Genomic DNA, 25407 nt, shown 5'->3' with positions numbered 1-25407 from the left:
TTTAAAGCCAGTTCTGCGATTGCTGGCATCTGGCTTACAATTTGCACGTGCCTGGGGCAGGCAATAAAGCAGTGGTGAGAGGCCTCACTGCCTCAAGGTGCAGAACTTGCTAGAAACAGAGCCTCCTCAGCACTTGTTTTACGCGAAATGGAAGAGTGAGCTTGCCCTGGGAAAGACAGTGTGATGCAGATTCATCAATATCCATTCCTCAGAGGAGAACGGTACTGAACAACATACACTATATAATACACGTAAAATACATGAGGATAACGTCTTCAGAAAATACTAGCAGCTGAATGAGTATGAGTAAATTGTTATCCCACACGCGCACCAAAGTCCCCCCCGTCGCACTGACTCTGGACAAACACACTCCTCGTTCAGCTGTATCTGAACAAACCAGCCTGAACATAAGCACGGCTACCTATCCCATTCTGGCCGTGCTGCTTTTTGGCAAGAGCACCCCAGTGGCAAAGGCACAGTGGGCATCCCTCAGCCTCCGGCTGCATCAGCGCTGGTGGCAGGCGTGCAATGGGACGGCAGCTGAACACCCTGCATGCGTGCTGAGGGGTGCCAGTGCAGGTCGGGCTGAAAATACTCTAAGTCCTGAAAGCAACTATAATTACCCATTCTTGGAGCACAGGTTGGAACACGTGCAAGTGAAGCGGCTCGTTTACATAACAAATGAGGTATGCATTGAAGGTGCTTTGTGTAACAGACTGCAAGGCCTCTCACCTGGAGAGCTGTATTTTACCAACTCTACGCATACAAGACTACCTTAGTGTAGAGAGTAAGCCTTTATATAAAATATTCGTAACAAGACCCGACAGTGGCATGAAGGAGGGGTAGTTTAAATGGACAAAATGCCTAACACTTGCAAAAAATCCTAAGAAGCAAGCAAGCCTTTGATTCTTGCATACTGCACACAATGCCAAGAGTCATTCAGAGTTCTGAGTTCTTGCTTGGGCAGCCACCTTCCAAAGGCTAACTCTACTTAGCAAACAAAACTTTAATGGAAAAAAAAAAAAACAACAACAACAACAAAAACAAAACTCATAAATCAAAAATCCTCAGGAGCATCTACAACAGCTAAATCTCTGAATCCAAGAAAGAAGTCTTTTAGTCCTGGTCCTCATACAATGACACATTTAGCTGTTTCCACTACATTTTCCAACCAAGAGCCAAAAAGAACAATAGAGATTTCTGAGGCCTGTAAATGGCACAGAGCTCAGGAAGAAAGGGGATACAAAAACGAAACACACAAGTGATAGAGCTGGATAGTTGCAGTGTGGATTGTACACTGAAAGACAGTGACAATCCCTATGTACTACTACTTTAGTGTTTGGCTGTTTGTTGTTTGAATATGGTTAGCCCAACATCTAAGAGTTTTGAAGACATCTACTCTCTACCGGTGGAAGCCTCTGAAGCAGAAACTGAAAGGAAAGAAAGTATCTATATAAACACTGCCTTTTAAAAATGCTATTAATAAAAAACAAAGAAACTAATACATTTAAAAAGAATCGCAAACTTGCAGCTTCCTTCACCACACTAGTGTCCACAAATACTAATTTCAAACTCAAATCTAGAGGTTTTCTACTCATATAGACTCTGTCTTAATAAAAACATTCCAAATTTGAAAATACTACAACAAGAAAAACAAGTTTTAAAGTGCTGAAGTTAAAACAGCTTGAAGATCTTTTTACCTTTCAAATATCTGGGATAAGGGGGTGGGGGAGGCAATATCTCAAAATTGAACAAAAACTTCTCTACTTCATCTCTTACTTTAAAAAAAAGCTCTAAACCAGCAGCATAACCTGTCTTGCTAACCCCTGCACTGGAAGGCGTATGTTTTTGTCTTCTAGACTTTGTACATCAGTTCACCAGCAGAAAAGACTGGGTCAGAAGCTGTATAGAAGAGAGGTGGTCTCTGCTTGGAGAGTCAGAGACAGATGTAACTGAAAAATAAATATCTCAATTATTTGCAGGGTTCTGTGAGGCAAAGAAATGGTTGTCTTCAACCCAAAATCAAACCAGCGAGACGATTTCGTATAGGAACATGTTTATCTTACCCTCTCTCTTACCTTATCAGACACATCTCCTTGTCCTATTCAAAGTACAGCGAGTCATAAAGTTCCATCTGCAACAAAAGAAAAAGCCCATTAATACCTCCTGATAACCTTACAACAAAAGTCTAATAAGCAGTTCAAGAAAAAAACCCCCAAACTTCTCCCACCATTCCAGTATGATCTACACTCTAGGCAAGTTGCCCTCCTGTCTGCAGCAATCTGGGAAACCTGGATATAAAGGTATTAAAGATGTTGTAACATGTTCTGTACGAAACACGCTCTTCCTCCTCCTTTGGCAAGGATAACAGAGGTGGTCAAAGTGTACAGGTTGCCCTGCCGAGTCGTAAGTCAGTCTGCAGCATCCTCTCATGAAATTAAATGAGCATCAAATTACATAATGTGAATGGTTGTAAAATGAGACCAATGGTAATGGCTAGAAATAATCCCAGCTCTGTCGTGCATCATGGAGACAAATTTCCATCGGAGTATCAAACCTGGGTAAGCAGCACCTTTTATCTCCAGGCCAAGAAACTGTCAGCAAGCAGCCTTTCTTAAACACAGTAAAGCATGCAAGAAACGGATGGAACAAAGCTCTCATGCTCAAGTTTAAATGACACCCACCTCGAACAAGTACATTTAATTTCTTAACACCTTTACAAACCAACCTTTCAAAGCAATCAAGGTGCTTTTATATTATAGGGAAACATGACGCAGTCTGGCATACTTGGGATCAGAGGAAAGACTATCGCACACATAACCAGCAAATTTGCAATCTTAGAACTGTCAATAAAATTTACAGTCATGGCAGACTTGGGCTTGAACAAACACTTTTCCGTGGTACCATTAAGAAAAGATGACATGACCTGCAATCCAGCCAGTCCGTGAGTCACTAGGGAAGAAGAGAGACCTCCCATCTGGCAATCCTGAAAAGCGCTAAGAGTCTGCCAAGAGCGAGAAATGCGAATCAAGGACGTAATAACCAACCAACCCCTTCACACACCCTTTTAGCCTCTTCAGTGTCCTGCCCATAGGGCCTGTTAGTCCACTGCCAGGCTGGAAAAGGTCAGAAATGTACAACAGTAAAACGGTACACCATACCTGAGAACACAATTAAAAAACCCAAACAACCAATGTTGAATTTTTCAATCCACGTATCTGGGGGAGATATGGCAGGAATGAAAGGATTTGAAGCAAACAGTTTTCATGTCTGCTTACTTTTCCTGTAGTGATGCTACTGAAGAGTACCCCTGTGCCTAAAGTACAAAACTTGATGCATCCTCACTTGGCTTTCCTTGAACATGGAGCAGCCACAATGGCAACAGACCCCGGCAGGAACCCACAGGTGCTCACTGCCACAGAAAGGTGACAGCCTTCACCACGCTGTGCTGCCACCTCCCCCACCCATGGGTCCCCAGTCAGGAGTGCTGTCTGTGGGCCAGGGTCCAAACTGCCTACTCTGGGATGCTTCCTTTTCCCCCTCTCTTCAAGAGTACACTAGTATACACTCCAAGTGCTAAAAAAATAAATCTTTCATCCTGTAAATACCATTTTCTCAGATTCTACTGATGATCATTAATTTTTGGCATTACCAGAATAATATGACAACACAGTTCCACCACTGTGGGATTTGGGTTTTTTTTTGTTTGTTTGTTTTTAACTTGTTTTTTTGTTTTTTTTTCTTATGAAGAAGAGATCAAAATTTTGTCTATGTTACAGAAAGATTTGAACAAAAGAGAGCCACTGACCAAGATCCCCCTTCAGTATCCCTACTCTGCTATTCCCCTGCTAACCCAGTAAAATTCCTCAGAGCACAACCCCTTCCTGGCTATTTTCAGAGCAACTGTAGCAATCATACAAGAACAATGGGGAAGTTTGTTTTACTCAAAGAGTAAATGTTTTGCAGCTCCCAATGTAAATATTTTAATTAATGGATTTTTTTTTTAACTCTCTACTGCCTTACTTGTGTTCACATTCACACAGACTTATCGGGACAGAAACAGCACTCAACTTCTAGAATACAAAGGAAAAGAGAAATAAAACATAGAAAAATTACACATTTACTTCAGAAAAAGCACTTTCATAAGCAAATCAAATCTCACTAGGCATTTACTGGAGGAGATCTGGGAAAAAAAGGATTTAAAAAAAGCAAGTCTGCTCATTTCCTGTGTCCAGCTGAGGGCCTGTGTTAGTTCCCATCGAGATAGTGGGCCTATTTTAATAGCCAGTCTGTAGAAAAACATATCCTAATCTATTTCCAAAACAACATTACACTCAATGACCAGGCCACAAGAAAAAAGCCTTGACTTATCTTTTTATGTCAGACATCAGTATGGTGGCTCTTAACTACCCATCACCCTGCATTCACTTCACAGAAATGCTCAGATCTCCTCTTAATAATCCATAAACCAAGCGTTGTGGACTCTGTTGGCAGGATTGGACTCAGATGCACTCTCTCAAGGCTGTTCATACTGGCTGGTTTCGTACACGACTGGTTTTGTACTACAGAACGTAGCTGGACTGAGATGCCAAGCCATCCTGCATGTGCTCTTCTGCTGGTTTTTGGATCCAGCAGGACCCCCAGGTACAGGCAGCTCTTTCTCTCTGCACAGTGCCTCTCCCCACAGAAACCATCTTCCTCCTCTGCCCCCAGATACGAGGATAAAATCTGGATGTGATATCAGCAGATGGCTGGCATTCAGGATTTTTTTTAATTTTCTTTTTCAAATGAAGTAGGACACAGATGGTGACGTTCCTGCTTTCCCAAAGCCTGGAACGTGAACATGGACCTGTCTGAGCTGGGAAGCCCAACCCCATAGTACATTTCTGAAGAGCTGTGGAAATTACTGCACAGACCAGTTCAGCCTGAACCAGTCCCACACGTGGCAGTGTTTCCCTTCCCCTGCTTTTATCTGAATGGAAGGTTTTGTTCCTCTTGTACTGATCTCACCACACTTGATGCCTGTTAGCAACATCCTTCTAAAAGTTCAAACAAACTCTATAGAAATTCCCTGCCAATGTACGCAATACATATGCTATCCCAGGTAAAATCCTCACTGTATTTTTCAAAATACATTGCATTTGTACTCTTCCACCACCTCATGCAGGATGCTGGTTGCATGCTTGTAAGACTTCTCAGATTCTGTGACACCATCCGCACCAGCAGCTCCATCACCTCCAGGCCAGCACGGTGGAGGCACTTGGCACTAGATCCCACTAGGCAGTGGGAAAGCATGGGAAGAGGCCTACAGCCCTCTGTCCCGCAGGGACTACTAACTGAAGGAGGAGCAAGACTTCCCGATTGCATTTCACTGAGAACAAACCTTCCACAGTCCTAAGTTAGTAAATGCCAACTATCAACCATTCCCTAGTTAGGATGGGCAAGAGTGGGGAAAGAATGCCTGGTTCTTACTTGATAGAGACCCTTAAATGTAGTATCAGCAGGAGACACTGAGGACAACAAGGCAATTGCTGTTTCTGCCCAGCAGCCTGAGGCTGGTGCTCATGGAGCAGGAATTGAGCAGAGGGATCACCCCTCACAGTGTGCACCCACTGTGGTCCCTGACTCCTATGGATGGTAACCGGATACCAGCAGATGACGCCAGCTGAGAGCTCCCCTTGCGGCAGGATGGTTCAAAAGTATTTGTTTGCAAAACCTTTCCTGTCCCTGCCAATGCCACAAAGTGAAAGTAAATCTCCTGATCTTGCGTTTGAGTGTTATCACCACTGCTATGGTTGTATATGCACGGACAGCATCAACTTTAGCCAGAAAATACTTTCACCGGAAAATACTTTTCTTTAAAAAACAAAACAAACACCACCAAAGAAACCTCCAAAAACCCCCCAACATTTGTTCCCCTCAAATATTCCTCATCAAATTTCCTGGCTATACATGCAACATTAAAACACAGAGTGAAAATCAAACAAGTAAATATCTCTGCTTGGAACAGAACTCTTGCAAAACACAGTTTTCATAGAAGACCCAAGTGAGGAGGCAGACTTTGCATTAAGCCCTCAAGGCGCATGGACTCTGGAAAATGAGATCTCTCAGCAAGCAAGTGACCTAATGCTTATGCTAGTCCTTCCATCTTCTCTCTGACCCCTTCCAGAGAGCTACTGCACTTGACTTTTTCATATGCCTATTTAATCAGCAATGTGGAACTTGCACAACCGCATCAGTGTCTCTGCGGTCTTCTCGTCAGGGCAATGAGTAGAAATGCTCCCCGAAGGAAAGGCACATTCGTAAGTCTCCCATGCCCACGGGATGGAAAAGAGAGCGAGAACAGATGAATGTTAATCTCTCCTCCTTGCCGCCAGCAGCAGTCTGTACTCTCCCACGCAGCAAAGAGGGAGGCTGTACAATTTGTTGAGGCCAAACTGTCTGGAAAAATGCAGAGAGATAAAACTGATGGCGAATTCTCTTCTCTATCAATTCTCTTACTGTAAGGAAAGTTAAAGTCAGTCATTGAGCTGCTGATGGAAGATGAGACCACAGGGTCTTTAAGGGTCTGCTTTTATGAAAACCACAGAGCTGGGCTACACAGGATTGTATCAGTTCAACATATTCACTACCTCAGATATTATGCTCACATACTGCTTGCGCTCTATGACTTCATACCGGGAATACTTTCATTGGCAGATTAAACTTTTTGTCTGATCACAGGAACACAAAAACAGGACCCAACACCACTCAATGTAGAAGTCCTCTCCAGCCTACATGACTCCAAACACCTACTTCCTAACCACGAGTAGGTAGCCAATAAGCACACGAAATACCGAGCCTGGAGCATTAGCCACCACACACACTTCTTTAACTGATCTGTGCCTCAAAGGTGTCTGTCAGCACACAGTACCGTACATGTGCCAAACAAGAGCACAGGGCAGAAGCTCCAAGCAGGAAACAGAAGCTTGTCTTAGATTAGCACAGCTCACTCAAGTGTAGTGCTGCGCTCAGATTTGGTTCTGATTTGCAAACCTTACTGTCACTGGCTAAGAGGGTGCTTTAAGTTTTGTTAAAAAAAGCAAAATGAAAAGCCAGAAAGCTGAAACAAACACAGAAATGAAGTTACCCTGGCAGCAGTCAGAACCTATGAAAGATGAGCCTTTGTCAAACCCTGTTTTACAGCATCCTGCTTCTTACTTTCCCATCTCCTTATTTAGCTGAAGGCAGCCACTTGTATGGGCACCTCCCAAGTCTCCAGCACATTGTATGCAGAAAGACACAGCAGAGAGAGCCAGAGGAGAGTCTCCCTGCTGCAGCAGCTTGAGACATCATCACTCACCTCTGATCTTGACTGAGAATCCCTCCCTACTACCCCCAAATTCCTACTACAAGAGCAGCACTTTGTTGCCTATTGAGATGTCTTATAAATAAGCCAAGGCAAAGACCAACTTGGCTCCAGGAAAATTTTAAATGGCACCTTGGTGAGCTGGTGGCATGTTTCCAGTTCTCACCATTAATTCCAGAATTAAGAGTCCTGGAGTCACCATATTGCCTAATGATGGCAGATCCTACCCTCAAACACACATGCCAGCACTGCTGCCATGGTTGTGATTACAATTAATATCTGTCCAGTAGGAATCACTCTAAAAAAATTCAGTTTCTTACCCTGATGATAAATCACTGTAGCAGAGACAAACTGCAACCAGTACCTTGATCAAGGGCAAGGTGAAAGTTCTTTGGGTAATCTAGAGAAGAAATCTGAGCCTTACAGGGAAAATGTAAGTGAAGATCAAGGAGGGGGAAAAAAACCATTTATTTAAAAAAACATGCTATTTAATGTTAGCATTTATTAATGTTTGGCCTTCAATTGTGGATAAACAGACAAGAAACTCTCTGTCTGTGCACATATTTAAGACTGTTTACATATGAAGTCCAAAAGGATGTCCTCATTTTATAAATAATTTGATCTGATGACTACATCAGAAAAAAGTGCAACTTAAGGCTAAATACAGAGGCAAAACACTTGGCTACTAATGTCTAAACAGGGGGGGCAAAGACTAAACATCAGAGTCACTAAAACTCAGCAAATGGTTTATAATTGAAGCTAAGTGCATAACATAGTGCACATTCAACACACACCGAACTGGAACTCTAGTGAAGCTGTGCTTACCAGAAAGTCATTTAAGTATTCAATATGAGAGCCTTCTAAATGTAAACACTTCCTCTCCTACTTATACCTGATCACACAAGCCAACCGGCAATGCCTTACTCCTCCGGTGTGGTAGGCACAACACGTCAGAAGCACACTTGAGGAGCCACAGGATCAGGTAACACAGACAGCATCAGGAGATGTTCAGATTTCTCTCCCAGAAGAATGAGGAGAAAAGGTCCCCAAAAGATTTACTGTCCGAGCTCAAAGTCTGTGTTTTTGTTTTCCTTTGTCACATGCTCCTTTATGTGCGCATAGATGGTTGTAGTTACGACTGTATGTAATTTGCTTCAGATCAATCACTTCGCATGTCAGTGCAGCACAGGAAACACTGCACACAAGAAACTCTGTATTCCCCTACGAAGAAATACTACTTCCAGCTAAAATTTGCTCCTCAGCTTAGTCAAATGCACAAAATTAGTTTCTAGTTTTGTTTCTCAATGGAGAACCTGTAAACAGCAATATAATAAGCAGACCATAAGCAGTCTCAAAAGAGGGCCTCAGAAGTATTTGCTACCCCAAATTTCCTACTTCCCAAACTGAGCAAATGACGAGATTTTTTTGTGATGTTCTCTAGTTACTGCTGCAAGCCATAATGGCAGGTCATACTTTGCCTCTTGCTTGAAACTCACTCGAAAGCATGCTCCTGTGCAATCAAGAGGCCTGCATGCAGAAGAAAGGAATAGTGACCTTAAAAAAAAGCAGCATAAATGTAATTTTGGTGCAGCAAAATTTTCTGTAACTACTGATACCTGTATATGCAGTATCTAATATACATTATTAGTAAGCAATATCTGACAATAAAGTAATATTCTGTGCTTTCAAGAAGACCTACACTTCTGACTGAGAGAAGCAATGAGGACTGCAAGCATTTAACTTGAAATCAGCGACCACACGTGGTAAGAAAGGCTTGCCAGGATGTGAACCTTAATTATGACTTCATCCTGCACAGCTCCCTTGAAAAAGAATCGGCTGAGACATCTTGCCCAAAGCAGCTCCTACAGAGCACAGCCCAACCAAAGAGGAGTCCAGGGTGCCAAGAATAACAATAAAGAAAAGTTTTCCTCACAAATAATGAGGTATCCCTTATAATTCAACCCTATAAAACCAGATTTGTCAAGTTCTAAATTAGGTTGCAGCAATATTTCACTGCACCATAAATCTTCCTCACACTCTAATAAAGATGCCTAATAATTTAATATGCCATAATTTTATTTTTTTAAATCTGGAACTCGTCAAAAATTGCCTGAAACAGGCATCTCTTTTACAGTCCATTTTCCATATAGATATAGATTCCAAAATGTAACTGGTTCGCATTTTTTGCATGGAGAACCGTTTGCAAAGTGCATTTACATGTAGAGTACCAAAGGTTGTAATTATCCCTCTTGGGTTTCTTAGGTAGGTCAGTGCACATCCTACAAAGGCTTCTGTATTATCCCATGATATTCATTCAGCATCATTTTTTTCTGAAAGCAGCAAAACCTCTTTAAAAGAATCACACCAATAAGTAAAAAGTTCAGAAGAAAAAAAGTGGGTTTCCAGAGCCTGAACTTTTAAAACTTTTTTCTTTACTTTTTATTAAAAGTTTCACAGCCTTTTTTTTGCTGAAACAAGATTACTTCACAAAATTCTGAATTCCAACTGTCTCTTACATTTCTATTTCAGTGGATAACATGCACCTCAATAAAAAGAAATAAAAGTGGAAGCTATTTTAAAGGAGGGGGGGGATATTGCCAGTACTTGTTACTAGAATTTCTAATTCCCATTGCCTCCCAACTAATCAGGTCTGTAATAAAAGAAACACCATTTCAAAGCAGTTGCCACGTCTGTATATGCCACCACTGTACAAAGTTAAGCACACAACCACATTAAGCACTACAAAAAACTATACATTTTTCCTCATGAAACAGATACAATCAAAACAGCTCTAGAACTTTACAACTGCTCAAAGTTTTAAAAAACAGTGATGTCATTATTTTCCTGCTGCTTCTGAGAGGTTTACATCCCTGCTTCCTGCTGCCTTGCTTCACTCTTCTTAACCCAAGAAACACAAGACAGGCACCACAGCACTTCAGTGCTGGGATCACTGGAGGAAGTCAAGACAAGTCCGTTTTACATCTCACCAAGTCTCCTTTAATGGCAATTCAATAAAACCTGCACTGCCAGGAGCTAAAATAAAAGGCGAACTGTCCTCTTATTTGCTATGTCTCTATGAGTACATGTGCTATCTTTTCTTTACCCTGTTCAGCCAAGGGTCACTGACAGCGTACGGAGAAGCCAATTCGCGGTCCTGATCCTGCAAAACGCCACGAGGAGAAGGCCCCAGAAAGCAACTAAGTGGAGTTTGCAGCAATTAAGACATGTTTGACTACTCTGCTTATCGCATGATTGCACTCCCTGGAGTGGAGTCTTGATACAGGCTTAAGTCAAGATAGTAAGTGTCACAACCATTTCACAGCTTGCTGTCAGATCACAGAGACGATTTAAAGACAGAAGAAATAAAGAAAAAGTCGGGTTTTTTAAAACTTCAAATATTTTACACTGGCGCAAGGCTTTAACAGAAATGTTATTTTAGGTAACTGACTCACTTTTCACTAAGATTAAATTTTATCAACCAAGTCCTAAAGAGCCAGGCAATTTAAAAGCAGTTCTCTGCAAAAAAAGATGAGTTCATACTATCCAAGGAACTTCCGAACCCTGTTTTTAGGCTAACATATAACCAACCCTGCAACTTCTGTCTTGCTTCCCCCATTGAAACGTCAAGAACTTTACTTTCACCTTTACTTAATTTACCAAGTTTTCTGTGCAACCCTCGGGGTGCTCAGGCTGGGGTGGCTACAGGAGAGCGAAAGCTGCCTGCGGGGTTTGGGTGGGCTTCTGACAGGCTGGGAGGGAGTTGTGTGTTGTATTTTGCTCTTTTAGAGTCAAATGCCGGGACTAAGACTGGTAATAGGAAACTGCTTAGTTAACCACTTATCCCAGCATTTCCAGGAAACAATCTGTCTGAAAAAGATTTATTTTAATGAAAAAGAAAACAAAAGAACCCCAATGAACCCATTTATCTAAGACTAATGCCCAGCCACTTTCCCCACAGTTTTTAAGAACTGGGTTGGCTTCTCCAGCCAAGAAAAAAGTGAGGCCAGACTTCGGGAGCTGTTGGGCTGATGCCGATCTGCAGAAACTCTGAAGCTCAGTAAAATTATTCTGCATTTATTTACAGCTCCACCAATAAATGCAAAATCTGGTAAAAATGGGTTTCAGATATTGAAACTGTACAATGCCCTTCTAGCCAATTTCTGATATTTGAACTGCTCATATAAAGGAAGGATCCATCTCAACACCTGTTTTCCTAAATCAGCTTTCCTGGGCATCTCAATTAATTCAATGCATCCACTACAGTTTAAACTTAACTTTTTGTTCTACTCTGTGCTTTGTAATTTACAGTATCTGTAGTTTATATATATATACACGAAAGGCATGTTAGAATTTGGTTTTAAACAAGTGGTACACCACCCAGGTAATATAAAAGTATCTGACCTTACATTATCAAACCACCAATACTTCAAGTAAGTATTTTTTTTAGTACTTAGTACTCTTCTTTAAAACACACACACAACTCAAAGAAAAAGCACATAATATAAGAAAACACAAAATCTTCTCCTTAGAGTAATATTTATTTGCTAAGAAAAGTTATTTCCTTAACTGGAACATTTTTTATAGCTGGGAAAGCAATGCATAAAGAAATTACTACATTCACATGCTTGTACATCCATTAGTTAAAGTATTTCCCAAGGAAGTCTAACCAACAGTTATGTCTAACATGCATAGTCAGTTAAGTAGTGCTGTCCACAAAATACTACCAACAAAAATGTTTGTATAAACAACAGAGGAAATATAACTTGTTTATTATACAGGTGGATTATCTATCAATCAAACTGAGAGCTTTTATGGCATTACAAGTAACAGCAAAAATTTTTAACTATCACAACCTTGATTAGTCTTCATACTTGACAGAGTTTGCATCTAGTACTTCCAATCCACCTAGTGCTGATTTTGGAATCAAACTACAGCAGTTATTCAAATCCTCACCATTGACTAATTCCCTTCCTGTCTTCAAATCACTCAAAATATCCAAAACTCAACCCATCTCCAAGACCTCTTCCCATAAGTATGCTTTCTAGGCTTTCACATACAAGGCCAATGCTGGTATTCACACACAACCTTGAGAGAGGGTAAGACCAACACATCCGGTAGGGAAACTCCTGAAAGCCCAAGGTTTTGCCAGTGCCATTAGTGACTTCTTAGGTGTCTCAGAGAGCAGTTCTAAAGAAAGTAAGACCACAAACCTATAAGGGATCGGACCTGCAGAAGGACAGTCCCTTTCAGTCATCAACAGCTACACGATACCCGTTTAGCTCAGTAAGGTCATCACAACATCCTACAACACACCATCTCCTCGCTGTGGCAAAGCCACAAAAAAGGTGCTTTTTTTCACCCTCTCTCACAGGAGAAAAGGAAGGCATCACCTGCCCTAAATTATCCTGAAAAACTCTCTAGGCAGACTCAGTGCTTTCTTTAGGAGCTGTTCCATGCCCCAACCTTGGGACAAAGACTAAGAGTGAGGTGCAAGTGCATGATCAGACTCACCCTGCACACAGCTGGCAAAATGCAGCGCTTTTCCCAAAGAAATTTTAGAAGCTGAAGCAATCTGCAACTACCCCTTACACAAACCTGAGCACCTTAACCTAACTTTGGACACAATCCAGAGCTAAGTCAGAGCTGTCCAGCTCCAATCCCACAGATTTCACCCGTTTCACAAAGCGTGTCCACAGCGCCGGCCCAGCACGCACCTTGCCAGCCTGTTCTCAAGGACAGGACCAACAACTGTCAATGCTCAACCAAGATTCTTTTTTACCACTATCCGCAAAAGGTCAGTGCTGCAGGCAAGGAGACAAACATCCTGCCAGACTGAGAACATGCCCACCACCGGGAGGGAGAAATGGAAACCAGTGGCCTGCACCCAGAGAGCATTCAAATCTTGAGGTGAAGGAGCCAACATGCTCCCTTCCCGGCCAGAGCAAGCCCAGGAAGAGGAGGAGGAACAAGAAGGAACCCTCCCCAACCGAAGAGCTGAGCTGGAAAGCCAAACTCGGCCGGCAGCAAAGACAATTTGGCAAAACTCAATTAACCCACCGGCAACCCAGGTTTTGGTGGGTTTGTGACTTCAGACTTCATAAGAAACTCCATTTTCCTGAATGATGCTCTTCTTCTTTATCATCATTAACATCACTTGCTTATTTTTTTCAAAAGCAGAGAAGCTATCACTTCTGCTCAGAGCTGTGTAACACAACTAGAATCTTTCCATTTTCATTATATCAAGAAGCACCTTACAGAACAGATTTTAGTTGTCTTTTCTACAAAAAGTACACTTTGGTGGTTTCTCTTTAGCATCTCCACTTTCCAAACACTATGAAATTTTCAAGGTTTTTTTAACCACACAATAATTACACAAGTTAGATCCCTTTTTCTGAAACTTCAGATGTTAATTAACAGTGAAAGGGCTATGTTAATAGCTTTGCTTTTTTTAACCATGCTGGGATCGTTACTTTACTCCACGCAGCCAGGAAAGAGGAAAACGTACACAAGCAACAGCAACAAGTAAGCTAGAACTAAGCTGTGGGTTAGTAAGAAAAGAAAAAATTGATGAATAATGCAGGAATAATGAACTGGGTTACTGAGTTGTATGTATGGATATGACTATGTGACGGGGTGCGTATTTATACCACACATATGTGTTTGGTGAGTTGGAGCTTCTTATTTGCCTTCTGTCATGTTCATTTATGTAGTCTACTCCCATGAATCATACCAAGAGCCCTGGTCTCTGACAGTCTGCACTGTCTCCTAGAGAAACCTGCTTTTGCCCCAAATAACAGTTCCTCATTTTTTTTCTGGGTATTTTTGTAAGTTAATAAAGGACATTTCCACTAGAAACGATTCTATCCCAGGATAAAAGATGATACAACAAAACCATACAATGCCATTTGCATTTAAAACTCAATATTTTCAAGATCAGTCTTCTTCAGCTATTAAAACAAGTCAAAAAGATGCTTGGTGGAGGCAAAGCTTACACTTCAGATACACTGCTTCTGATATTTGAGATGTTTAACACAGATTCTATCCCATAAACTCTCCAGCATCACATTTATGAGCAGAGGGGCACATTTATTTCTTTGGATAGGAAACATGGAGTAGATGACCACTACATCACTGGTGAAAACTGCTATCTTATAAAATAGCCTACAGACGCCTGAATTTATAAGTTCTCATAACCAAGTAGCCTGTGCCAAGCCAGGCAATCCTGATGAATTACATTAGAAGCCTACAAACTTCTCAGAAGTAATTAATTTGCTCAGAGCTGCATGTGCACAAAGACACACATGCAGTCACACTTCTGAAGGAAAATAAATTCTGACTTCTTACATCCACGTATTTTCCCTTGAGGATAAACCTGATTATTAACTATAATAAAGCTCTAAAATGGATGCTAAAATGGTGTTTGAGGGCAGCATTAGACACTCCAAAAACATATATAAGCTGAATTCTAGCACACTATATAAAGGCAAGTTTCAACTAAAAAGCTTTACTGTGATTTGTGGTACTTTAAAAGTACTCTTGTAACAATTTTAATAGTTTAGAATATTGGAGTTTAGTCCCAAAGAGATGTAGCTAGTGTTAAACTGCCATTTTAATGGAATTTTCGCACCCTCTCTCCATGCTCTACTTTATAAATAAACCTCTAGACTTTTTATTGATTTTTTTTTTAACATGATAGATTGAGCCTCTCTGGTAGAGAGGGCCAAAGAACAGCACATGAAAAATTACGGGTTCATGGTTTGTGAAAGGGACAACAATAACAAAACCCGCAAAGGAAAATAATTGCAACACAATGCATATATGCCTGTGTTCACTACTTTCAGATCTGCCCTCTGTGCATGTGTGTATATATATATATATATATATATATATATATATATATATATTTATATGTGTGTGTCTCTCAAATCTGCTTTATGAAATTTACCATCAGAAACAATTAAAGGCATGTCATATACAACTGTATGATGTGCTATACATCTTTTACAGTTACAAAGACTAAACCTGCCTTCAGTGTGTCTGACTTGAGTAGCACATGCTCTGAAGTGGTGCAGGACACGCCATCAAAAGTATCTCAGAAGTTTTATAGTATTTTAAGGTCTAGGTTCTGGAGACACAGAAGCAAAAACATTCAAGGAAGTTTTTTATGGTGTGTATAACAAGAATTAGGGTAAGTTAATATAGTTATTCAGTCTTACAGAGTCCTGTGCCAGACAGCTCACCAGGATACGTTCCTGCTATCCCAAATTCTGTAACCAGCTGGGCCCGTGTGAGCACTGCCAAGTGCATTTATGGTCAAGCTGCGAGATCACTACTCCTCCTACAATCCAGCTCAGAAACGTACAGTGGCAGAATAAAAACTTACTACCCATGTGCATGGATACCCACCCACATGAAGAACAAATCGTTAAGTTTTCTTGACACAGAGAGGGACCTACTTTGGTCTCGTGATCCAATTTTCAGTTGCCAACAGTATGCAAGGGATAAGCAGAACAGCTCATGCCACAGGTTACTTTCTCACATAGGAAGAACGTGAAGGACAACTGAACAAAAATGAAACATGACAGAATGCTGCCAGCAAACTAAATTAAGCACAATAAAAAATATTCAGCAGCCTTTTGTCTTTATCCTGTTTGGTTTGTCTCTTCTTATTGCAATGTATTTTTTTTTAAATTTGGATCTGTTCACAATATATGTGACTAGATTAAAAAGATTCCTTGAACACATGACTGTGCAATATCATTTAAATTCTTTGCAAGATCTTGCAAATTCCTGTGTGCTTAATTTTAGAAACAAGGACAACAAAAAAAAAATATCAAAAACTCAACAACGTCTGCCATTTCCATATGTGCTCTATATTTTACTAGTTCTTTACCAGAAATGAAGGGAAAAAAAACCCACCTTAAACTAAAAACCAACAACTTGCCCCCCACAAAGAATGTTAGGGACATTAAACGTCCCTGACACTTTGAAATACAAGATACTACTGATTTGTTGGTCATCTAGACATCTGTTACACCCAGCTCTAAGTTCCCCTCAGCTGATATGCAGAAGGACTGGTGGTTCAGAGAGCTATTTGAGGAGACATGAAGATGATGTGACAGCAATATCATGGATACTGAGGGATTCTGGCCATTCTGCCCAAAATGATTTTCAGTGGACACAATTGCACCATTCCAAGTCCAGAGCAACTACAAGTCTCCCCACATCATCCTGTCAGTGGCAGTTTTTCAGATGATGGAAGGAGACAACATCAACAATTACTATCAGTAATTCATGGGGACCAATGCCACACTTACAATGCTTCAGCAACCAGTTACACAACCTGACCAGCTCAGGATGCTCAACAAACATCAAGGGAAAGGTGGGTTCAAAAAGTGAGTCTACCAAACCAGAGAGCTCATGTCACATCTCCAACCAGCCCATACCACCTCAGTCACCAAGCAGGGGTGCAACGCACGCCCATTGTTGTTCCTGTGGGCTGGTACCTACATCAGAAGGGACTTAGCCTTTTTCTTGATTCAGCCAAACCAGACACACAAATCCAAAACCAGACATCCTGACTACTTCTCGAAGGTCACATCCCTGCAGGTGAACAACAGAGCTGAAGGACCAGCACTACTACCAACCATGCTGCTGCTCTGTGAGGAATACGACCTTCAGAGGCCAATGTTTTCAACCTGGCCTTTTTGCTGGTGCTTAACTCACACAATTCTTTATCTCCATTAAGCATCTGATTTTTAAATATCACTCCGCCTTGGCTCACAGGCACCTGCTACTGACAATTATCAGAGAACATATGTAAGAAAAAAGAATAGCATATGGCTATAAAAGTAAGTACAGTGAGGAAGTGCTCCTTGCAAGCTCTAAAAGAGACAAGTAATTTCACCAGTTTTCCAACGGGCCACCTCCACGGTGCCTGTGAGCACCGACCGCTCAAACACACACTCACATGAGTAACACCAACAAGTGCCAGGGCATCCCTCAGCACTTTGCTCTCCACCCCCTTCCTTGACTGCTGCAGAAAAGCTGAGCCAGAAGAGACGTAAGAGAAATACAAAGTGTGTGAGTCCATAACTTTTGAAATACCAGAGCCCAATTCAAAGCTCTTCCTGCAAGCCTTCCTGCTGAGGGTGCCTGGAGCCCTCCCTGCCTTCCTCCCAGAGCAGAGTGCAGCTGATGAGACGCATGACACGAAGGGAAATCTTTCCACAACTCTTGCAGCGTCAGGTGGGTTGTTTCCCCATAGTTTTTAAGGGTTTTTTTAAGTAACTGGGATTAGTCCCTTACCCACTGCCTCAGACCTCTCAAAATAGTAAAGATCAATTCAAATATCCTGCATATAGGACATCATGGCTGGAAATTTAGCAAAGGAGTCAGAATGATGGTTGTTCTTTTGCTTTGTCTCTGTGCACACTGGTATCACCACCAGTGCACAATCAAGTCTGCTGCATTGAAATGCATAAATTCAACATCACATTTCTCCTATTTCTCTTCTTAATGTATTTATTTTTCCTCTGGGAAGTGACTTACTTTAAAAATTGCTTTATGATTAAAAAAAAGGTAGCAATCAACTTTTCAAAATGTCAACTTTAATTTGATTTCTGTTTCCCTCCTCCCAGCTCCTCAGGCTCTCACAGGAAACCCCCATGCCTCCATTTCACACTGTGCCACAGCTGCAGCCCCAGCACTGACCCCAGAAGGGAAGCCCCAAGAACATGGTACTTCTGGTAGAGATGAGGTACTCCCTATTCCTGCCACAGAGCTCAGCTTTGCACATGGGACATCCAGGCACGACCTAAGAGCTCCAGTTCAGAACCTACTTACTCAGTTTCACAAGGGCAGGTTTTGACCTGCAGGGCCGAGGAGACATACCTATGCAACGATGTGCTGCAGCAAAATCCAGACCTGGTCCCCAGATCTGCCAGAAGGCAAGTGCTGTCCTTGGCTTGCTTCCACTGCATCAGTGATCCTGGGAACACCACAGTATATTGGGGGTCACCCAGTCTGGTTGCAGGCACAGCAGTGAAATGAGTTACATTTAAAAGGCTTTAGACCACATTTTCATTTCTCTTCATCATACAAGATTCAGAGTATTTATGATGAAGTTATTGATGTGCCACAGTCAGTGAGGGAAGACTCACTGCACAGAGCTAATGCTCAGTTAATAACCCAAAAGGGAGGAGAAAAAAAACCTCTGAATTTAGCAGGGCTGATGTAAGCTGTGATGTCATTTCCACACAAAAGGGTAATGAAAAAAAAAATTTTTTTTTCAGATCCCAGATAGAGAGATATGTAAATTGTTTGGCCTCCGTTTCAAATAAACAGTGTGTGATAACCCCAAAACTTAATAATGCTTTCAGCCTTCGCTCCTGCTCTTCAGAGGACTCAAAGCCTATGACAGGATCAGATTGCTGGGAGAGCAGCAAGCCAAACCACTTGTACAGGCACGCAACCTCAGCGCTGTCCCACCCAGCAGTGCCAGCAGAGTCTGGTTCTCACTCTTCAACAAGATGTTTGGGGCTTTTTTTCTTCTATTTTGGAGGAAGTAATTTTAAACAAACTATCAAAAAAAAAAAAAATCTTGCTCGAACAGCTCTAAAGGATTTTTGCTACGATTATGGCTGAAATTAACTATTCTCTAAGGACAGATTAAACAAGCCAAGCAAAACAGGTCAGAAGATCAGAGGAAAGGCATCTAAGAATTATGAACGATGCCCAGCTAACTTAACAAAAAAACTTCAGCCAACCAGAGAAGAAACTGCTGAAAGAAAAATCTGAAAGTAAAAAAAAAAAAAAAACAAAACTTAACTTACTGAACTGTGGTAACTCAGAAAATCCTGCAGAATAATTTTATCATTTTTTAAAAATATTATCTCGGGTTTTTAAATAAACTCCCCCACTTTTCCCCCACGAAAAAGCAACTTCTTAATAGAAAATCTGCCTTAAGTGCTGTGCTTACCTATTATGCCAGTAAATAATTTTAGAACTTGAGAGCATTTATGAGAAAATTCAACCTGAAGGGTAATTTTCCTGAAGTTTCTGCTTGGCAAATGAAAATATCCTTCCCTGTAATTGTTATTCTGTTACCATCATGTAAATCGGTGTTTTACACAAATGCAGCTTGAAACCTACCTACTGAAAGAAAAACAACATCAAATCAACCAACCTGCACAGAACAGGGCAGAAAAGCACTAACAGCATGTAAGCACAGGTTTCCAAACAGTAAAAAAAAAAAGTTGTTGCATAATTTATTCACTTTCCTACTAGTTTCGCAGATGAAGATAGCAGCACCATGAGATAACTGAAAGATTTCTTTTGCCTTTAGCTCAGTAATTTACAAGTCTTAGGGTTTCATTGGGTTTTGTTGTTGTTCAATGGGAAAATACTGTGGAAATAACATTTACCTGTGTTCCCAGCCTACAAAGCTTGCTAACTACAGCTTGATAGAGGCACATACCCACCAGGCACTATAAAGAAAGATTTACCGTAAGTGGTGACTAATCCTTAGAGTGTACACTGTACATGTATCACTGAGTCAGCTTGAAAGTTTGTTCATTCACTCGAACACCACTTCTTCCACTCTCCTATCTCTCTGATCAGCAGGCAGATCTGAAATTTGCCTTTCCTTCATTCAAGGAGAGCTTCTCACTGCCTTAATAGGCAAAAGATGCAGGTACAAAAACTTGCTGCTGTTGTACAGGATCGCCCTAAAAAACACGCGCTTGGCTACACAACAGCATAAAAACAAACAGACCAAAAAAACAGAAAGTCCTACATTTTCCTTCAGCAAGAAACTTCTGTGGATGCAAGGAAGGAGCCCTGCAGGGAGGAACTCTCTATGGGGCGTAAGCTGACCTTCCTACTGGAAAAACTTCCCAGCTCCCACATTTGACAATCTGATTGTACAAAGCCTGCAAGAAATGCCCAGTTTAACTGATCTGGTTTACTGGTAACAGAAGCAGTAGCAGAACAATTCAGGCTCATATTCTGGAACGGCCACATATGACTTTGCGTTTGCTGAAGCCTAAAATAAGATGCCCTGCTCTTTTGTTCTCTTTTTTCATTTCTTGCAATTTACATAATTAGCAGTACGGATCTTCCAGAAATAACCTGAAAGTAAAAGTTCTACCTGAAAAAAAGAGCTGTTTGTGCTAAGGATAGCGTGGTGCTTAAATGTAAGGATTTTCCTTACATAATTGAAGCCCATCATCCACTTTGTAATTACGATTCTTCAAATAGAAGAATACAATTATTACAGAGTAAAATAATTACACCAAGGAGCTGCAGTCACATACAGACCCAACCCTGCACCTTCTCTCAAACAGTCACACAGGTAGTTCAACCAACTACAACATGAGTAGGTGTTGCTACAGATGACTAAAATCTGAAAGATTTGGCCCAATACTGATCACACAATCCAACCAAAGCTTTTCCAACAGCCAGCGCTAGCTTTACGTAGTCATCCACGTGCCACTGCCACATAATGTCTGTGCTGCAACCCTTTTAGTTTTGGACATCACCTACAAGCTGAGAGGTAGTCTTTAAAAACAGAGGATTCCACATTATTTTAATGAACCCCTTTAACTAACAATCAAGTATTTAGCCTGGGGATCATAAGCTGACAGACTTCCAGCATCAAAGTATTGCTCCTTTCATAAATTAGAGTAATTCTGTGGTATTAGTCTAACGTTCATATATGTGCATTCAACATCCAGATTAAAACTGCTTCTGAAAGTTGGAAATGATTGAAATAAAAGTCTGCTAGGATCTTATTTTATCATTCCCACTCATGTTAAGCAGTACCTTACTATGCAGGCAGCCACATTTGGCTTAACTTACGTTCTTTTCATTAACAAAACAGCACTTAACCCAGTGTCTTTTTTCTATGCACCTCCCTGTTCAGGTGTATTCTTTCTTTAAATCTGTTTTTAACTTCAAAGACTAGCTTTTTACTACAAGCAATATATGAAGAGTAAAATTCATCCTCTGCAATGTATCTTTGGTTTTTAAGTATATAAACGGTGAAGCCTTTTCTCGTTCTACCTGCAAGGCATATTCTCTTATTCATGCTCTTTCATTATAATAGCAGCAACTTTGGAAAAGTATTAAAGTTCATTATGAACCAACCATCTCTTTCAAAATTTCATAGTCCTAAAAAAACCCTTCTTTTCCTCACTTTAGAAAAAATTTGCCTCTCATTTTCTAATTTTATCAAACACATGCAGGCAGCAGCAATACTTTTTCATCGTGATCCATGCTGCTCAGATACCAATTTACTGAACTCTGACAGCATAAAACAAGCTTATCTGACAAAATAATATAGAAAATCACTGTTCATCACCATGACTGAGAAGCCTCTCCCAGTATTGGAAACACAGCATCGAGGGAATAATGAGGGAGAATTTGCCTGCCCGTACTACTGCAAATATTTTGGATTAGACGAACTACTGCCATCTTCAACAGAGATATGCCTCCACCATATTCAGAAATATGTGTTTAACTTAGTTATGAATATGAATCTCACTTTTCCAGCCATAAACTGCTAATTTAGAAACCTCTCTCCACTCCCCCACTCTGTACCTCATGCTTTGCCATGCAGACTTATTGAAATGCATTGGGATTGTTTGCAGGGCATTCCTGCACATGAGGATGGAAAGGTAATTGGTGCTCCACTGCCTGCATTTGGAAACACCTTCTAACAGAGCAGATACTTGGTTCCTACAGCCTGTCTTACCTTGGCATGATCGGGAGGGTGAAAGACCTACCAGACAGAGGCAAGAATGCCATTTTTGACACTCAAATGCTTACAGAAAAGACTGCATCTTGCCCAGCTTGGCATGCTACTGCTCGCAGCAATTGTGTTGCCAGAGAAAAGTTAGAACTTCAAACAGCTTTACCCAACCCTTTCATATAAGATATCCTGGTTCAGCATCTCACTGCTAAAGCACATCAATCTCTGAGATGGTTTTTCTGCCTTATTTTTGCCAGGAACTGATTAGAATATCACTGCATGTACTTGTTTATTATCATTGCTGTGATGCCGAATTCACGTTTTTACACTGATCAATAAAAACTAAATCAACATATTACACACCCAGCCCACACATGAAGAAAATTAATTCTAACAAGATCAAAGTTGTCTACCTTCTACTGCTGTAAAATCACAACCAGCCTGTTGGTTTTTGCCACTTATCTTTGAAGAATGATTGGAAATGAATAAAAATCAGTCTGGAAGCATATACTGAAATTGCAGATACAAAACAGAGATAGGAGGACACTTGTAAAGTAACCACGTGGGAGACCTTCACTTGAATTTGAACTGCATGGCAGGCTAAAGAGAGACAGATGGGCTACCAATGCTCCTGCAAAGCTGCACCATTCTGTCTGGTCTAACATTAACTACTTCTTTTGTTCTATCATGATACATAGGGGTTCCTTTGCAACACTGAATATAAGCTTTTGAAAAGTAACCAAAAAAAACCCCAAACATCATGCCAGCGAGTTAGCATCTGAACTGCTTCCACGCATTTCCCCCCCAGTATATTAGGCGCACAAGCAGCAACAAAACTGCTGTGCTCAATGTTGACCTACACGTGGCATGAACTTGTGGTTCAGGTGACTCCAGCCCTTAGCGCTCAGCTTTGGTAATGGCCACAGAGCTCAGGGCTATTTCAAGGCCCATTGTGGCCTAATAAACATTGATGATGGTTTCAGCTTCCAAAAAGAGTGCAACATGCAGCCCTCTCCCTGTGGAAGGTAGTGAGGGGCTAACTCAAACACCACCACCTCTCTGCAAGGTAAGCCCAGCTTCAACACTTGGGACGAAACACAATATAAAAGAGGCAGATCAAAAAGAAACAATTGGGAAAACATTTACAGAACTTCAGGTCAATATCCTGAATATTTGAGGGCTTTGGCAGACTATATTTTGGGGAAAGGAATGCTGAGTTTAGCTGTGTAAGTCTTCTAAGTATTCATACTTGTGGAAGATGTGAACCATGTAAAGACTAATCAGCATCCTTTTTTTTTTTTATTAATATAATGCAAGTTTTCACATCAGGAAAAGAGCAAAGAGCTAGCAAATCTGCTCACAAAATAGCAACGGCACTAGTTACTAGTGAGGGTTGGTTCAACAGGAGAAAGAGACAGCAGAGCAGCAGCAGAGACAAAGCACTGGTGGTACAAGTTTGGGAGGCAGCATTGACAGCCACAGTCCTGCTCCAACACCCAACAAACACCCACAGACTCTTGCCAAAGAAGCCCCATTTACCACCTCCTTCTTCATGCACCACCACACTGTCCAAAGGAGTAAACAATTTTAAGTCTCTGATAAAAAAATTAATAACACCTTATGTTATGCCTCAAAACTTTCACGTCTGCAATGCAGTATTTCCTCATCTGCAGTGTTTAAAAACTGTATTCGAAATGGGATCTCTTTTGAGGAAAAAGTATTATTACATATGAATAACATACTTCCTAACATACTGCCTGCTCCCCAGTAAACTGCATTTAATTCTGTATGCAGAGTAGATGTCCATCTCAAGTTACACAAAGCTCTAAGAGCTTTCATTTCAGTGAGACACTTACGATCATGCTCTTGCAACAATGCCCATAAGCATTGGAGCCATACGACAGCAGCGTTTACCCTACTGACATTCCAGGATTGCTGTGTGTGTTCTGTTAAGAAAATGAAAGAAGTTACTATGTAGGTCAAGTGTAAAATTAAAAATTAAAAAAAAAAGGCCTTACTAATGTAGCTGTAATTGGCATAACCCTCCAAGTGTAAATAGAGATCCTTCCAGGAAAAAGCACTTCTAGTTCTGATTTGGCACGTGAAACATGACAGTACTGGGATAAACGCTTTTCTGCTAGTACAACTGGAACTCAGACAGGACTCTCACCCACACAGAAGCGTTGCAAAACCCCTCAATCCCCTAATAATATTCATGATTTTACCAGTGGAACCGTTGATTTAAAGGGGAGAACGTATTTAAGGTCATTTCTAAATACACCAGCATTAACTATTTTTTTCTCTTACCTATAAAAACTAGAACACAGACTTCCTTCCTACGCACCCCCATGCCCCCCCCAACACACATACACTAAAAATATATAAATAAAGGAAATGAAACTTCCCCATCAATGAAAATGGGGGAGGTGAGGGATTGGAGAACAAAGACAAAAATTACCTTGCTGGGTTTTTTTAAGACAGAGAACTTCAGCCATTATCGAATTTTAAACTTAATAGCCACTTGCTGAGCAAGGTTGGGTACTTTTTTTTCACAGTCCAGTGCTGAAGTTATTTAGGATTTGACATTCACTTAAAAAAAAAAAGTACCTGATATAAATTCTGCACCTCAAATGGACGCTGTCCTTTAAGAGCCCTGGTAAGCCTTGTTCTAGCCAGACGGTGTGAACAAAAATGTCTCACCATCAGGGACCTTATAAAAAAGAGGTGCTGATAATTTAACATTTAACTTACACCTACCTGTTTTTTCTGGGGCAACCCTTCCCCAATCCACATTTTTGCAGTCTTTACACTCTAGGGTTAGCTGGAGGTTTTAGTACCCGAGTCTGAGCTTTTTCTTACTGAATATGAGATTTTTGACAAATAAAAAACTGAAAAAGATCATCCACAAAAATCTTGCTTTGCTGTAGTTGCAATAAAGTCTAAACATGAAAAGAAAAAATGGCAAAGGAAAACAAAACCTTGCAGCTCTACACTTCAAGGACATATCACAATGCGGGCTCTATCAAAAATCTTACCATGAGCAGTTGATGAGGGGAGGGAGGGGAAAGACAGCAACCATTTTCTTGCTGAACTAAACAGGCAGTAGAAAATTCGTGACGAGCCAGGATGGCTGCTGTAGACATCAGTGGGGTATGGAAACTCAGCACTTGTGGCCATTTGCCTGGGAAGTGAAGTCCAGCAGCCCAGCTGAGTGGCGCATGGGAAGCTGAAGATGAGCCATTTGCCTGAAATTCTAACAGAATTTGAACTGTAAATTGGAGAATGACAAACTAAAAAGAAAATCTAA

At 41.0% G+C, this 25407-nt stretch overlaps 1 protein-coding gene across 6 annotated transcripts in view; it reads right to left on the bottom strand.

The window, feature by feature from the left end:
* Window positions 1-25407, bottom strand: part of TRERF1 (transcriptional regulating factor 1) — a 99077-nt gene that overhangs the window by 69082 nt on the left and 4588 nt on the right. For all 6 annotated transcript variants that reach the window (XM_027893509.1, XM_027893506.1, XM_027893511.1 and 3 more), the window contains exon 2: window positions 2079-2134. The gene's annotated coding sequence lies outside the window, so the exon portion shown is untranslated. The remainder of the gene's footprint in view (window positions 1-2078; window positions 2135-25407) is intronic.

The sequence above is a fragment of the Empidonax traillii genome, unplaced genomic scaffold, assembly GCF_003031625.1.
Source record: "Empidonax traillii isolate 1590-97213 ecotype Southwest subspecies unplaced genomic scaffold, ASM303162v1 scaffold391:size1093220, whole genome shotgun sequence".
NCBI classification, from domain to species: Eukaryota; Metazoa; Chordata; class Aves; order Passeriformes; family Tyrannidae; genus Empidonax; species Empidonax traillii.
This window is presented reverse-complemented; position numbering and strand designations above follow the sequence as displayed.